The sequence below is a fragment of the Eupeodes corollae genome, chromosome 1 (genome assembly GCF_945859685.1).
Source record: "Eupeodes corollae chromosome 1, idEupCoro1.1, whole genome shotgun sequence".
Classification (NCBI taxonomy): domain Eukaryota; kingdom Metazoa; phylum Arthropoda; class Insecta; order Diptera; family Syrphidae; genus Eupeodes; species Eupeodes corollae.
In genome coordinates this window covers 224868909-224884391 of record NC_079147.1, presented here as the reverse complement: position 1 = coordinate 224884391, position 15483 = coordinate 224868909, and the positions used below count along the sequence as shown (strand labels likewise).

The 15483-nt window shown below is 31.4% G+C and overlaps 1 protein-coding gene across 3 annotated transcripts in view; it reads left to right on the top strand.

The window, feature by feature from the left end:
- The window catches only part of LOC129953763 (GAS2-like protein pickled eggs), a 261851-nt gene that overhangs the window by 210377 nt on the left and 35991 nt on the right, over positions 1-15483 (top strand). The gene's annotated exons all lie outside the window — the stretch shown is intronic.

Below are 15483 nucleotides of genomic sequence, written 5' to 3'. Positions count from 1 at the left end.
ACATATATTGGAAAGTAATCAAAAAAAAAATAATAAGGAAATTGAAAACTGATTTTCTGTCTATTTGTCTTGCTTAAAAGTTTTTAATTTTTCGTGTTGGGTTAAAAAAGTTGTTATTTGAATTATTCTATTAAATTAAAGAAATAGTTTAGTTTGAAAATCTAGCTTTGTTAAATAGATTTTTTAGTCGAAATTTGTTTGTACCAATTTTAGTAGCAATTCTTAAATTTTCACAAATTGGTTGAACCATTAACTAAATTAATTTAAGAGATATCAAGAACCGAACATCAATTTTTACCGAATTTGCGTACTTGTTTTCGTAGATTTTATTTTGTATGAAAAAACGGACTGTTGGATTTTTATAAAAAAAACTACTGAATATATTTTCTGTGGAATAAAAAGAGTTTGAAGACAATTTTTTCAATTTTTTAAACGCGCTTTTGAGTCATAAGTAAATTTTTAACAAGTTTTAGTACTGTTTTTTTTTTGGTAAGGTAATTTTTGCAAAAAAAACTGTCAATTAGATTTTTCTCAAAAGTGTTGACAACATTTTTCAAAAGATAAAAGTAGTTTAACGCTACATCTTAAAGTTTGGAAAGATATGTGAGTCGAAAATCAATTTTTACCAACTTTTATTAATTTTTTGTTTAGGTTTTTATTCTTTGTTAAACAACTGTCAATTCGATTTTTCTCTTATTTTTCAGAATGTTAGAAACAATATTCTTATGAGCTAAAATTAGTTGAAAGCCATAATCTCAAAGTTTTTAATGATATTTTAGTCGAAATTCAATTTTTACCAACTTTTATTTATTTTTTTTTCAGTTTTTTTTTTTGTAAAAAAACTGTCAATTCGATTTTTCAATTTTTCTAAAGGTAAAGACAAAATTGGAAGACATGTTCTCAAATTTTTTAAAATATGTTCAAGTCGAAATTCAATCCGATCCCCGACCGGAATCGAGTCGAATTAAGCTTATTTCTACTCGATTCAGGTATATAAACAATTAAGGCTCGCTTCAAGCTCGCTTCAACACCACATGTTAATGTAGTAGTCTACGAACAAACCCCCTTCTTGAAGTTGTTACTTTTTGTCAAAGCTGCAATTGTTAAATGTACATTTTGTATAGAATCACAATTTCCAGATGTTTTCTTACCATTTCTTCTTCAAAATTGTCCATTTTATTGTTCTGGTTAGTTTTGTTTTTTATTTGCTGAAGCTATGTACTTATAACTTTTGATTTTCAGAAAACTTTTTTTCTATTTGTGTTTTTTTTTATAATTATTCTGACAGTTCTTCTTTCAGTTGTACCAATTTTTGAATGCAATTATCTGGCTACTGTCGATAGTTTTTCTTGGGAGTTTTCTTCTTTACTATTTATAGAATGCCAACGAAAACACGGGTAATGATGAAAGTATTTGGTGTAGTAAATGTTACTTACTCTTTCAAAAAATTATTTGTTATTCATCAAAACATCAGAAGTTTAAGAGAGAATTTCGCGAGTCTTGTTTCCCATATAGATTCTTTTATGTGTATTCCAGACATTGTTGTTGTCTCAGAAATTTGGATTTATGATTGTGAGAAAAATGATTATGGGCTGCCAGGTTATGATTTCTATCTGAATGCAAATGAGAATTATGCAGCAGGAGGTGTTGGTTGTTTTGTAAATCAAGCTTTAGATGTTATTGAAGTTTTGAAATTAGATTTTCAAAGCGCGGATGTTTTGAAAATTACCGTCAAAATTAATAAACAAATCTTTAATATATTATGCATTTATAGACTTCATATATCTAACAGTTCAGTTTTTATGGAAGAATTTTCAACTTTCTTGGATAGTGAGAAATCAAATAATTTGTTAATTGTGGGTGATTTGAATATCGATACTTTAGAAAGTAGTGAGTTCGTGGCAACTTATCTTGATTTTTTAGCTTCTCATGGACTTGTTTCGTTTATTAAAGAGATAACAAGACCGAGATCTGGAACTTGTCTTGATCATATTTATGGCCGATTCGCTCCTTCAATCAGTTCCTGTGAAAAGTGTGTTTTTGACCTCAGAATAACTGATCATTCCCTGACTGGAATTCTTGTTGATATAGGGAAAGAAAGTATTTGTTCTGATTCTAGTCCCCGAAAATTGTTTAAAAGTATCGATTTTAGTAGGCTTAAAACTAATTTGTCTTTTGAGTTTTGGGAAGAAGTTTTTGCCGAGAGTGATCCTTCCAAATCGTATGACATTTTTATTGATATTCTTTGTAGATACAATTCTGATGCTTTTTTTGATATTGTTCCGAAAAAGTCTAATAAGCGTTTAAAACCGTGGATTACGTATAGTTTGCTTAAAAAAGTGAAGTATAAAAACAAATTAAGAAAAAAGTGTTTAAAATGCAACAGCAGTCAGAATTTAAAAACTAAATATAAGAAAATTTGTGCTGAATTAAAGAAGGAAATTCCTATTTGTCGTGATAACTATTTTAAAAACAAATTCAATCTAGCTGAAGGAAATATACTTAATAAATCTCAGTGCAAAAAACAACCATCTGTTGTCAATGTTAATGGTCGTGTGGTCTCAGATAAAATTGCAATTGCAAATGCATTCAATGAATACTTTTCAACGATTTCACTTAATCTTCAAGCTAGTTCTAGTCACCCATCTTGTACACTTTGTAGTCCATTTAGTATTGAACCTTCTCAAAGCCAAAGTTTTGTGTTTGAGCCTATATCTAGTTTAGAGATTCTAAAGTTAATTATCACTTTAAAAACTTCAAACTCTTCTGGTTATGATGGCATTTCAAATGTTTGTTTGAAAAATGTAGCATGTTTTAGAATTGATGTTTTGGCACATATCTTTAATAAAAGTATTTTTTCTGGAGTATATCCGGTAGATCTTAAATGTGCCAATATCTTGCCACTTTTCAAGAAAGGAGCAACTAATGATCTGGGTAACTATAGGCCTATATCACTCTTGCCTTCGATAAGTAAGATTTTTGAAAAGGCTGTAAAAAATAGAATGGTGAGGTTTTTAAAGAGAACAAAATTTTTCAGTGATGTTCAATTTGGTTTTCAAAGCAATAAATCCACCGAAGATGCGTTGTTACATTTTTGTTCTCAAATATTTGTAAGTCTTGATAGAAAAAAGAATACAGCTGGATTGTTTGTTGACATATTAAAAGCCTTTGACATGGTTAATCACGAAATTTTGGTTAGCAAACTTGAAAGTGCTGGGTTTCGAGGATTCATTAATGATTGGCTAAGATCTTATTTAAATTTAAGAGCCCAAAGAGTGAAATTTGATGGTGTTAGGAGTGATATAAAGACATTCGATTTAGGAGTTCCACAAGGTTCGGTTTTAGGACCAATACTTTTTTTGGTATACATTAATTCTTTATTCAGTTTGCCTTTTAAGGGTTCTCTTACAGCCTTTGCAGATGATGTTGGTTTTTCGTATGGTACAGATAATTGTCTGAATCTTATATCGGATATAAATTGGGATCTCAGCTTGTTAAGAATCTGGTTTGCAGAGCACAAATTGATAATAAGTTCTAAAACCAAGATAATGTTTTTCAGTTTGTCTGGCAGAAAGATTGTTAATGCTGATCTCTTTTTCCACGCTACTGAGTGTCCAAAATTCAAGCTTTTTAACTGCACCTGTAATCCTATGGTTACTTCCACAACATTTACGGATTCCATGAGCTGTAGTGATAAATGCTTCAAATTAGAAATAGTTAATGAATTCAAGTATTTGGGATTAATAATTGATTCTAGAATGAGTTTTTATAACCACACAGAGAATCTTAGACAATATTTTCGGTGCACTCTTACAAACTTCTTCTTTTTGCGTAAAGTTTGCTCTTCCAAACTGCTACTTAAAATTTATTATGGCATTTTTCATTCGAAACTAGAATATGGCATTTCTTGTTGGGGAGGTTCATATTGTAAGAAAATACAACCTTTATTAGTTTTGCAAAAAAATGTTCTGAAGAAAATATGTGGTAAGCCTCGCCTGTACCCTAGTTTTCCACTTTTTAGAGATTTGAAAATTCTTTCAGTGAGACATTTGTATTGTTATAAAGTTCTAAAAATTTTCTTTAAGAGATCAGGTAATCTTAATTTTAGAATAATTGATAATAATTATATTTTACGTGGAAATTTTTTAAACCAAGTTTCTATACCGCTATATCGAACAACCGCTTTTAGAAATTTTTATAATGTTTCCTCATGTCGGATATTTAATAGACTCCCCCATTCTATCAGGATGCAAACTTCTCATTTGTTATTTATAAAACAAGTTAAATATTGGCTCCTTAGTCTTGGTAGTGAAAGTATTGAATTTTTTGTAAATGGATCTACCTGATGTTTTCTTGAAATGTTTAACTTCAATTTAATTTAATTTCTGTATGCATTACATAAATGTATGATATTTTAACTTTCTTTTTTTAATTTTCTTTTAAGGGTCACCCCCCCCCCCATTTTAATTAATAAATGTAAAATTTTTCTTAGAGTGGCAATAACTCTATTTTTTATAAAAATATTTTTGTCACATATTTCTTTTCATCTTATTGTTTTTATTTGGATTTTAAGAAATAAAATGTTTAATCTAAATCTAATCTACTGTCAAATTGGTTGTAATTTAAAATCCAAAGTCAAAACCCCAAACAACAATTTTCATCAATCTACACTTAGACTCGATCTTGTTTACAGCCTTGCTCGTGAACAAGTACAAAATATAAATCTAACATCATAGTTTGTATTCAATTTGACAAATAAACTGACAATACTTACCGACGCCGCCTTTTGAATGCCAGTTCCCAACGCATATTGTTACAATTTACATATTATTACAAACTCCAAGTTGTTTACTGAGCTTAAACCTTGGCAAAGGTCAAAAACCCAGCAACTGCAAATCAAATGGCAAACGAAAATTAAATGAATTTATGAAAACAAAACACACAACAAATTTGTCAATATTTTCAACTCAACTTGCAACCGCCGCCGTTGCCACCGCTGACATGACGTTTATTTCTATATTTGTTTCAATAAATTTTGTTAAACTTCAAATGCAACACCATTTACCTTTAAAAGCAACTCGGCTCTAAACACTTGTTTGGCTAAATGGAAATTTGTTTGTTTATCTCAATATCTAAGCTCTTAGACAAAATAAAAATAAAAACCTATCTAATAAATATCTCTTATTAATATATGCACTTTTGTGCATGCGGGATTCTATAATAGCTACACAACAATATTATAATCGATTCGATAAACTGAAATAAAGGAGTGGTATCAAAAGTTTTATTGCACACTTACCATAACCATTACCATATAGGAGTTGTTAAAATTTCTAACAATGATTTGTCTTGGGTGATAAATAGGCGATTAGTTCACACCATTCCATGATTGGATTGGATTGGATTCGATTCGAGTGTTGAGCCTCCTGCAGTATAATATTTTATTTTTTAAATAAATTTTGTCAATGTTCTAAGAACATAAATTTAATGAAACGTGAGGTTATTTTGTTATAGGCTTGCCTTTGTGTGTGCAGGAAAGATTGATTAAAGTTATTGAAGAATGAATGAAGAGATTCCAGATTCCAGCTTGAGGCAATCCTGAGTTGATGGAATTGAAAATTGCTTTTGCAGCGTGTCTGATAATTTGACATTTGAATCTGAATGGAGCCCATAAATGAAATGAAAAGTAGGTAATTTATGTCTGCCACATTACGAGTATTACCAGGAACTGTTTAAAGTTAAGTTAAGGCTAATTTTAAAGGTCATTGACAGTACTTAAAAAAAACATATGAACAGGATTTTCCAAATAAGAGATTTAATGTGTATTTGACGTTTTGACGGATTCAATCTTAAAGGTCTATTGACTCGGTTTTGAATTATTAATTTGAACCTAGTGTTAAATCACGAGAGCTCCTTGTCAATTGTGAGCAGTTCTTTGCTTTTTTCCGTTCTTCTAAAAATCTTTCCACTTTATAAAGAAATGTTCCCCCATTCTTAACAAAAACTTTAAGTTTTCCGGTAAGTTGGATAAAACTCCACTTCAACCCATCTCCATTCTCTAAAATATTGTACTTTACTGGACATTTATAGAAATTTTAAGAAAATGTCAAGGTCCTATAAATAAAGCCCTATAACACAAAGTTTAGCTTTGGTCAGGAAATTACTTATCAAATTATCCTAGTCTATTACATACGTGTAATCTTTCTGCGTTAAGTTGCCAAATCTTTCAAAAGCTACATAGTTGGCCAATTTATATTTCTAAAACGTCTTACAGTTTTTTCAGACGGATTGATATGATACTAAAATATAAATACAATTCATTATTCTTTGAATTTCTTTTCATTCTTGAGAAAAGCTGCTGTTCTTAGTTTCTTAATGCAAAAGTGGGAAATTTGAATGAAATCTTTGAAATCGTAGAATATTAAACGGGTCAAGTTTTTCATAAGGAAACACACTTAATAGAAAGGCGGTAAGCCTAACTGTCATTCTGGTTTGTCTCCAAGCTGAAACGTCAATTTACACGCACACTTCTAATGCTAAAATAAATTTACCACACAAAGAAAGTTAAGATCAATTTTCCACAAATTTATCAGAAATTCATGAGTGTGTTCAAAAAGTTTTAAAAAATAAAACAATGAATTTTAAAATGCTTACCTGACTTTAAATGGATACATTTTGTTCAACGATTGATTTATATAAGAAAATTAATTAAATCAAATTCAGAATGTGCGGATAATAAACTAAATGGGAATGGTTGATTTTTGATTGTTTTTCCTTACATTTAAAAAAAAAAAATTTACCAGCGTGTTTTTTTTTTTGGCACAGCTATCCGCATCTGCATTGGGAGCTTCCATGTATTACAAATACAACACGCAGCTGCGGATAAAACTTAAACTTAAATCTGGCTGCGGATAAAAAATTGTCATTTTTTCGTGTACCGATAGTAGATTGGAGCAAAATTGAATTTCTTAGGTTGGTAACTCGGATAATCGGATAAATCAAAGAGTCTCGAAGGCTTTGTTCGTAGAGTACAACGCTTTTTAAATGCGTTCTTTTATTTGAGTTTATTTTGAAATAATATTAGAACGCACAAATCAAGGAACGAGTCACACATAGTTACTCTATGGTGTTTAATATTTTTGTTTTTCCATTTGCGAGACTTAAGTTATAACTATGAGGACCACTTTTTGCAAGATGTGGGAAATTTATAAAAGACATTTTTTTCTTTGTAGCGTGATTTGAATTTGGAAAGAAAAATTACAATATAATTATAATATAATAATTTTTGACATAAATAAATAAACATTCTGCATCATTACTTTTAATTTTGGATTGGAAGAACTGTCACAAATTAGTTTTAAAATTTTCAATTTTTGCTCCTTGTAGTCATACCTTTAGATTCAAGTATAATTTGTGAATTTGGCAGCTGAAAGAAATGGTGAAGTGAAGAAAAAGTGATAAAATCTCAGATTCTATGATCTATTTGAGACTTAAGTTTTAAAAAAATTGATTCGAGATTCAAAAACTGAATCTCGATTTGTATCACAATTCACACACAGGTACCAGCACACGCACTTTCAAACACACTTCTCTGTTTGACATTTGTCTAAACATTTGTTATTGTTTTATTTAAAAAAAAATTAAGTTTATATGAAGTGATCTCGTAAACAAAGTTTATATGAAGTGATCTCGTAAACAATTACAAAATTATATTCATTCAATTGCCAAGAAAAATCTAAAATAAAGCAATTAGAAAACGACATAAGTTAATTATTTTTTAAGGTTTTCTGAGCACAAAATTAAAAACAATTATGCAGAATCTTAATTCTTTATTTACAAAAACAATTTTTGCAGTTTTTTTTTTAAACAAAGAAAGTACGCTAGAAAGAACAAACAATTGTTTTAATTTTGAAAAGTTAAGTAAATGTTATTTATACAAATTTTGACAGTTTACACGGCTCCATAAGTACCCCTTTTGTCAAATTAAACTTCAAAAGTCTTCCACATTTCACTACTAATTTCAATTTCGAGATTTCGACCCTGCATATACATAAATGGGCCACCTATAAGAAATTCAATTTCATGAACGACGATTGACCCAATCTATATGTTCGTATCCCAATATGTCAAAAACTTATCTGAAAGCAAAAACAAAATAACAAATTAAACTTCAAACAAATGTACAAATTTATTTAAAATTATAAATCAGGTACATAATACAATTTTTACTTAAAATATGTAGCATTATTATCTGACAGCTAGACAATTCTACCAACTTAAAAACAAAATAAAACCGCTGCGGATGGCAACTGCGAATACGTTTTTTGGGAAATCGCATTTGGCTTCAGATGGCGATGCCAAAAAAACACGCCTATTGTTTACAGAAATTTTTTTCCCAAGCGGTCCATTGTTACCGTCTTCTTAAAAGTTCATGTCATACCACTTCGAACAAATATCTTATCTTATCTTTGCACGGAAGCGCTCACCTATTACAGAAACATTGGGATTTTCACCATCTTTGAAAAAATACGGCTCAATGATTCAGTTCACGTATCCATTCAACCACAAATAAGCTATGTCGCTGAACACATTTTTTTGAAAACTTCTCACAGAAATACCTCCGTAGTGGAGTGACAGGGATCCAATTGGTGCCAACGGTGCCGAACCGATAATTCACGATAATCACTAACACTGGCGATACAGGTGCGATATTTATCTCGGTTCGCACACTACATGAGCGTTTTGGTGGTTTAATGTTCATCAATAATAATTTAGTTTGAAATTTAACCGCAATAGCCCGAACATCGACCTCAGTAGGTCATTCATAAAATTGAAGATGTACGCGATGAACCTGCTTAACAAAGAACGTTTTCACTTGACAGACAATTTGGTACTTTTATTTCAATACATTATTAAAACAACTTGCAAATTGCACGTTTGCAGTTTGGACATTTTTTAAACTAGTTGAATCGCCTTATTTGGTGGTTTTCACATTTGACTATCAAAAATGTGACTTTCAGTTATCACATTCAGCCCTTTATTTCAACTACATTTAAGTCTTACAAAAATAGCAATATTCCAGATTTTAAATTTAACTAGAAGCTTTATTGCTTGTAGAAAATAATAGCTTCTTGTGAAGGTACATACACAAAACATCTATTGTTAGCTTTAATCAGGTATCTGTTATAAGGTGACTATTTAAGGAAAACTAAATTTTTTTTTAAAAAAGTGCTCTTCGCAGTTACAATTAAATTATTGCTTTCAAAATACTTTTTACTTTAAGAAGAATGCAATAGAGGTTCTTTTGTGTTTATAAAGTTTTCATCAAACTAAAAATAATATTCAAATATATCATATATAAAGTGTGTCTACACCATAACAAACAAACATTTTAGAACACATCCCTCATGCATTGTTTGATTCAAATTATTTCCAAACTCCTTGTGACTTCTTTTTCAAGAACCGAAAAAAGAAATAAAACTGTGTGTGTGTGTTGAAACGGCTTCTCTTTTAAGTTATATCGTATTGTCATCTAACAATAGAGAAATATAAACTCGCCTTAAATAAGGGAAATTTTTGCCGCACTTAAAGATTGGCCAAAAATTTCGTATATTTTATCGTGAAAAAGGTTTTAATAATAACAAAGAGGAAAAAAGAACCATTATTATCTTTGAAGTCTTAAATATCCTCACTTAATTTTCTAACATTGTCAACGTTTTGAAATATATCCAGACAAAAAAAAAAAAAAAATATATATTTATTAAGCCCGATGTATCATATTTTAAGATTGCACCACATCATCTTTCAAGAAGAAACATATACTTATCCTCGATTCCACCTATTTCACAATTCAAAGCACAATTCAAATTCTAAAGTAATATACCTAGCATCTTTCTGCAGTGTTTACAAAACCTAAGCTTCAAAGTTTATGATGGACCATTATTTGTCCAAGACGTTAGAGCCACCATAACATTGTCAGCTCATTTGCTTACACTCTGGTGTCGCCAGCTTTAGATGTGCAAACAAGCAACAATTCAAATAAAGGAAAAGCATCAGGAGGAGGACAAAGCTGATGACGGAGACGGTGATGATCACAAATCGCACTCTGCAGCTAAACGTCACATTGTCAAGACTTCTCGACTTCACTTCTGCAGCAGCGGCTGGCTCCTTTCGGTAAAGACTATGGTGGAGTTGCTCCATGATGCTGCTGAGAATTTAAACTCTGTATGATGAAGGCTGATGCCCGACAAAGATCGTCACTACTACTGCTACTGCTTTTTATTTATTTTCATACTTTGATCAGTGAGTCTTGAAAAATTTATATGATGCTAGTTGGCGAGCATAATTTATGATCTTTGGATCTGGAGATGCCTGCATAAAGTGGGAATTAAAAAGGATGACATGATTTTGGCTATGTAAACATGAATTTTAATCAGTTTAGTGCTGAACTTGATATGAACTTAATATGTGTTAGAAATAATGTACTTTATGGTTTCGAAGAAAAGAAACAAATGTAAAAGCCTTTTTAGTAAGTTGCTAAATTTAAAAGATGACTTTGATATTTTAAGAAGGTTTAAGCGTCTTTCTATCTTTTAACATTTAACATTTGGCCTTTATCTTTTTTAGCTCAGAAAAGAGTTCTGAACACAGGGCCGGATTAAGAGGTCCGGAGGCCTCGAGGCAATAAAGAAGCGGAGACCCTCTTGCCCCAAATTATTTTCAAAATAAAGTAAACAATTTTTTTCACCAAGTAGATTCCTTTAGTATTGAACAAACACATGTAAATATAAACGTAAAAAAAAAATTATCTGTAATTAAATTTTAGGGTTAACGAACGGAACCTTTCGAGCTTTTTCGCCAAAAAATCGTTCATGATTTCGTTGAAATCCAGTTCTCGGAGTAAATCGCTTTTAATGCTTAGGAGAGAAAGATTCGATAGACGGTTTTGTCCCATCGTGGTTCGAAGCCTATTTTTATAATTTTCATTTTTGAAATCATCAAAACCAAACCATTCTCAATGCAATTTCGAGATTTGGTAAAGTAGCTCTAAAATTTTGATATTCGAGAATTTGGTAGTAAAATAGTTCGGGCGATTGATCTGTTCCTCTTTCTGTCCTTTTCCTTTTTGGATGAGTCAATCCAAATACCAAGACAAGGCTCTAAATCATCCGTGAAAATTTTCAGCATCCATCTTCTCGATGTGATTCAGGAATCCAAATCTCGAACGTACAGCTTCAAAGGCATGCAATATCTTAGTAATTATAGACACGGATAGCTGGTCAATCACTTGGATGAAGGCGGATACTTTGTATTTTTGCTTGGGTGACAGATTTTCGTCTTGTGCTTTTCCGTAATAGAAGGGATTCAACCTCACATTTCTCGTTCTGGTGCGTGATTGTACATATTCATCAGAATGGGATATTTTTTGGGCTGCTTAATCGTATTTATCAAAATCATTTTGTTTGTATTTCACATATGATTTTAGTGTACGCATTACCGATTCAAGGATAATTTTCGGGTCTTGCAACATCTTGTTTGTAGCGTCTAATTGCTTCAAGATATCGACCACTCATCTTCTGTAGAAGGTGTGTTACTTCATTCCTTACGATGTCTTTTTGCTCTTTATTGGAAGATATGCTGGTTAGAGCTTCTTTGATTTCCGAATAACCGTTGACTAAAAGCTTTCGTAGCTTCAGCTCGACAAGACCAATGATTATTTTTCAATCCGAAGTCTTTATTGTGGAGGCCCCTTCAATTCGCCCCTGTCTGAACAGAATCCCAGCATATCGAGCATACTCTAATGGAATTTTATTCTGGATCTAGATCTGTCAAAACACAAATTTCCCCTGTTTTTGCATTCCATGGGGCATATTAAATTGATTTATTTTTGGTTAAAGATTGCACCAATACAAATGCAATTGTAAAAAATTCGTTTCTCGGAATTTGACAGCTCTACAACACTTATTAAAACTTGGACGAAGTTTTCTAATAAATTGACAAAAATCTAATCGTGTTCCATGCGAAACGAAAAAAAAATCAATTTTTGAAGGAAATAGTGGAAAATCCCATAAATATTCTCTAAATGAGGTTTTAAAACCTTGGAATTATTTTGGAAACACAATTGGAGACTTCGCTGTCATTATCTGACTTTTGTCAATAAACTTGTCATTTTCTTCTACAGACAAAATTAACAAGATCAATCTAAGAATGGAAAAACTATTTGCAGTCAAACAAGCATTCAGTTTGTTTTTTGAAAAAAGTGACAATGAAGATTCTAATACTTGCATTTAGCAGTCTGTTCAGTTATTTTTTTTCCTAGCTCATACACTCTGAACACATGCAGAACGAAAAAAAACACATTTGAAGCTCTGAACGTTCAGAAATAAAAAAGAAACATTTTCTTTGACAGTTTGACAGTTCAGGCTTTTCGCTGAACTAAAAGAAAAAAAAAAGTTCAATAAAAGATAATTGGAATTTGTTTATACAGCAGAGACACCTGGTGGTTTCTTTTTAAGTTATTTTGACACTGATAGCTGTTTTTCGCTCAAAATCATAACAGAAAAGAAAATCAGTATAATACATCCATGAATCAAAATAAGTCGCTTTACGCTTGGGAAATATTTAAAACTTATTTTTCCCAAAGAGTGCGTCTTCTGAAAGAACCTTTGGCCTAAGCATCAACCCCACCTGTACGCAAGTTTGTGCAAAAAGATTCAAATCTTCATAAGGTGGACATAGACGAGAATGGTTGAGAAGTTTGAAAATTTTTAGCCTCGTAGCAGCGATTTGATCCCCTTTCGAAAGACCCAGGTTATGCCAATATTCCGAAAAAGATGTTAGCACTTAAGGTTAATATCATCCCAGCAAACCGTGAGCATCAACGAGGTCTTAGAAAATTGCAACAGAAAACGCTACTGCGAAGCCAGTCGAGACAGCCTGTCAAATGACGTTGTATTCATTATTTGATGGGAATGTTTGCTTTTACTAAAATAACCATAGTACATACATATATGTACAAAACTAAATTGTATGGATTTTTTAAAAGGACACTTATTTGGCCCACCTTTTACATTTCAGATCCATCAAAGTGCTCGTAATATCTTTGAAACATATTGTGTCAAAACCAAAATTTCTTCACTTAAATACTTATCCCCATCAAATCCAAAACAAGCTGTCATTTGACATTTAGATTGCCTTTAAGCGGTTTGGCAGCATTGTACAAAAAAAATGTCAATAAATATTAATTCCAAGAAGTGTAAATATTGGTTTTTCATATTAAATCAATTTATTACTAAAATTAGAAAAACCCATCATTCTCTTCCTCACAAGCCACACGTCAACTCGTCAACGTCTCAACGACAATAATTTTAGTCTAAATTCACTTCCTTGATAAGTTAAGCTCCTCTCTGATCGACAGTCTTCGTCGCAGTCTTATGCCAGGCATATTTGTTTTTAAAATGAGAAATCTTGTCAAGTGCATACAACATACAAGTAGGCTTATGTTTAGTTTTCTTAACACTCAAAATATAGTCTCTTTGCAATCTGGTAGTGACATCTATTAGTATAACTTTCAAACGTGACATGCACTTTCGATTTAGTTGCAAATTTGCCACCAACACATACATAAGATTATAAAGGCTCGCGATCTTATCGCCTATCTAAGATTTAAGCCATCATCATAAGCTTGTGATGTGAATTGAAGTTTTCTTCTCAAAACCTTATATGCATAATGCGGTTTCGCAACTTTGTTAAGTGCGAGGATTTGACCGAACTTACATATTACATATGGAAATACTCGTACTTGCGGTGATTTGATGGGTATAAGCGGTTCCTAAAACAAAAAGAAAAACACCTAACTTAACTATCCTCGTGCAATATGGGTGCACAGCATATCTGCATTTTACGTGTTTACTTATAAACCAAAGCCAGAAACCAGCGATGATGCTTCGAGGTAGAAATCGTGACTTCGGAACTACGAGACGGTTGAAATTGCGTAATATTTTTGTTCCATGTTGCTGGGTTACAAACTTACAAGCTTACAAGCAAAATGATATATGTTTGGCACACATTTTCTTCAGACATTTTTGTGATATATGTCGGTACTACAATCGTATGCGCAGACATAAACATTTCCCTGGGGAGTAACCAAGTCCTTTGGATAAGCCGGAAAGATTTGTGACTGCATTGTCACCAACTAAAATAGTAGTAAAATGTATACTTTGGAGCAACTATGTTCAAAACTCAAATATTTTGAAGATTCAACTTAGAGAAGTAAACTTAAATCGCAGGCATAAAAACCTCATTTTTATAACTTTAAACTTATTCGAATTTGGTGAAAATACAAAAAAAAAAATTAAGTAATTTTGATTGTTCATCCATAGTGCAGTAGACATTACACGTGCTTTTTTGGAAAATCCATCAATAGTATGATGATTTCACACGAATAACAAAAACAATATCCGCAGTATGAATACTACCGATAAAAGCTGAAGTAGAATCTTACTTCGGATGGGATTTCGACATTTATACGAGTCTCGAAAGGATCTTATGTGATTTCGTTCTCAAATGTTGGTACGATTGATATTGCATTTGTATCTCGATGGCTGTGTTCGTTGAGTAGTAGTGCATTTAGAATCATGTGTTTTCCATTGGGGAAAAAATCAATCTGTTACTATTGATATGATTTAGTGCTGTTAATAAAAATGGACTAACTGGGCTTATTTTGCAAAAGAAAACAATAGAAAAGATAATTAAGTTTTGCTATGTTTTCACCAAAGGTTTATATCAGTTTAGATTAAATAAATATTTTCGTTGTTTCCACCGCACAAGAAGATTAAAAAAGGATTAAGTTTGACAGCACTTTCATTGTAATGGTGTTTCGATGTTTCTTACTCCGATCCCCGACCGGAATCGATTCAAACCAAACTCATTTCAACTCTATTCGGGTACATAAATAATTGAGGCGAGCTTCAAGCTCGCTTCAACACCACATGTAAATGTAGTAGTCTACGAACAAACCCCTTCCTTGAAGCAATTGTCAAATTAACTTTTTTGTATAGAATCTCAATTTCCAGATGTTTTCTTAACATTTCTTCTTCAAAATTGTATATTTTATTAGTTTGAAGTTAATTTTAACTTTTGATTTTCACAAAACTGTCTTTTACTTGTGTTTTTTTATTATTAGTCTCACAGGTCTTCTTTCATTTGAACCAATTTTAAATGCAAAAATCTTTCTTGGGAATTTTCTACTATACTATTTACAGAATGCCAAAAAACGCGGGTATTTTTATGAGTCACCAATAGAACATCTATAGTAGAAAGGGATTTTATTTGAGGATCGAAATCAATTTTCGACTTTTTCGATGAATGTGTTCGTAGAGTAGTGTTCATACATAAAAACTACGACGTCATTTTATAAGCAGGATTAACTCAAATGTTTATTTTTTTTTTCATATTATTTAAATTAATGTTGGCTAATTTTAA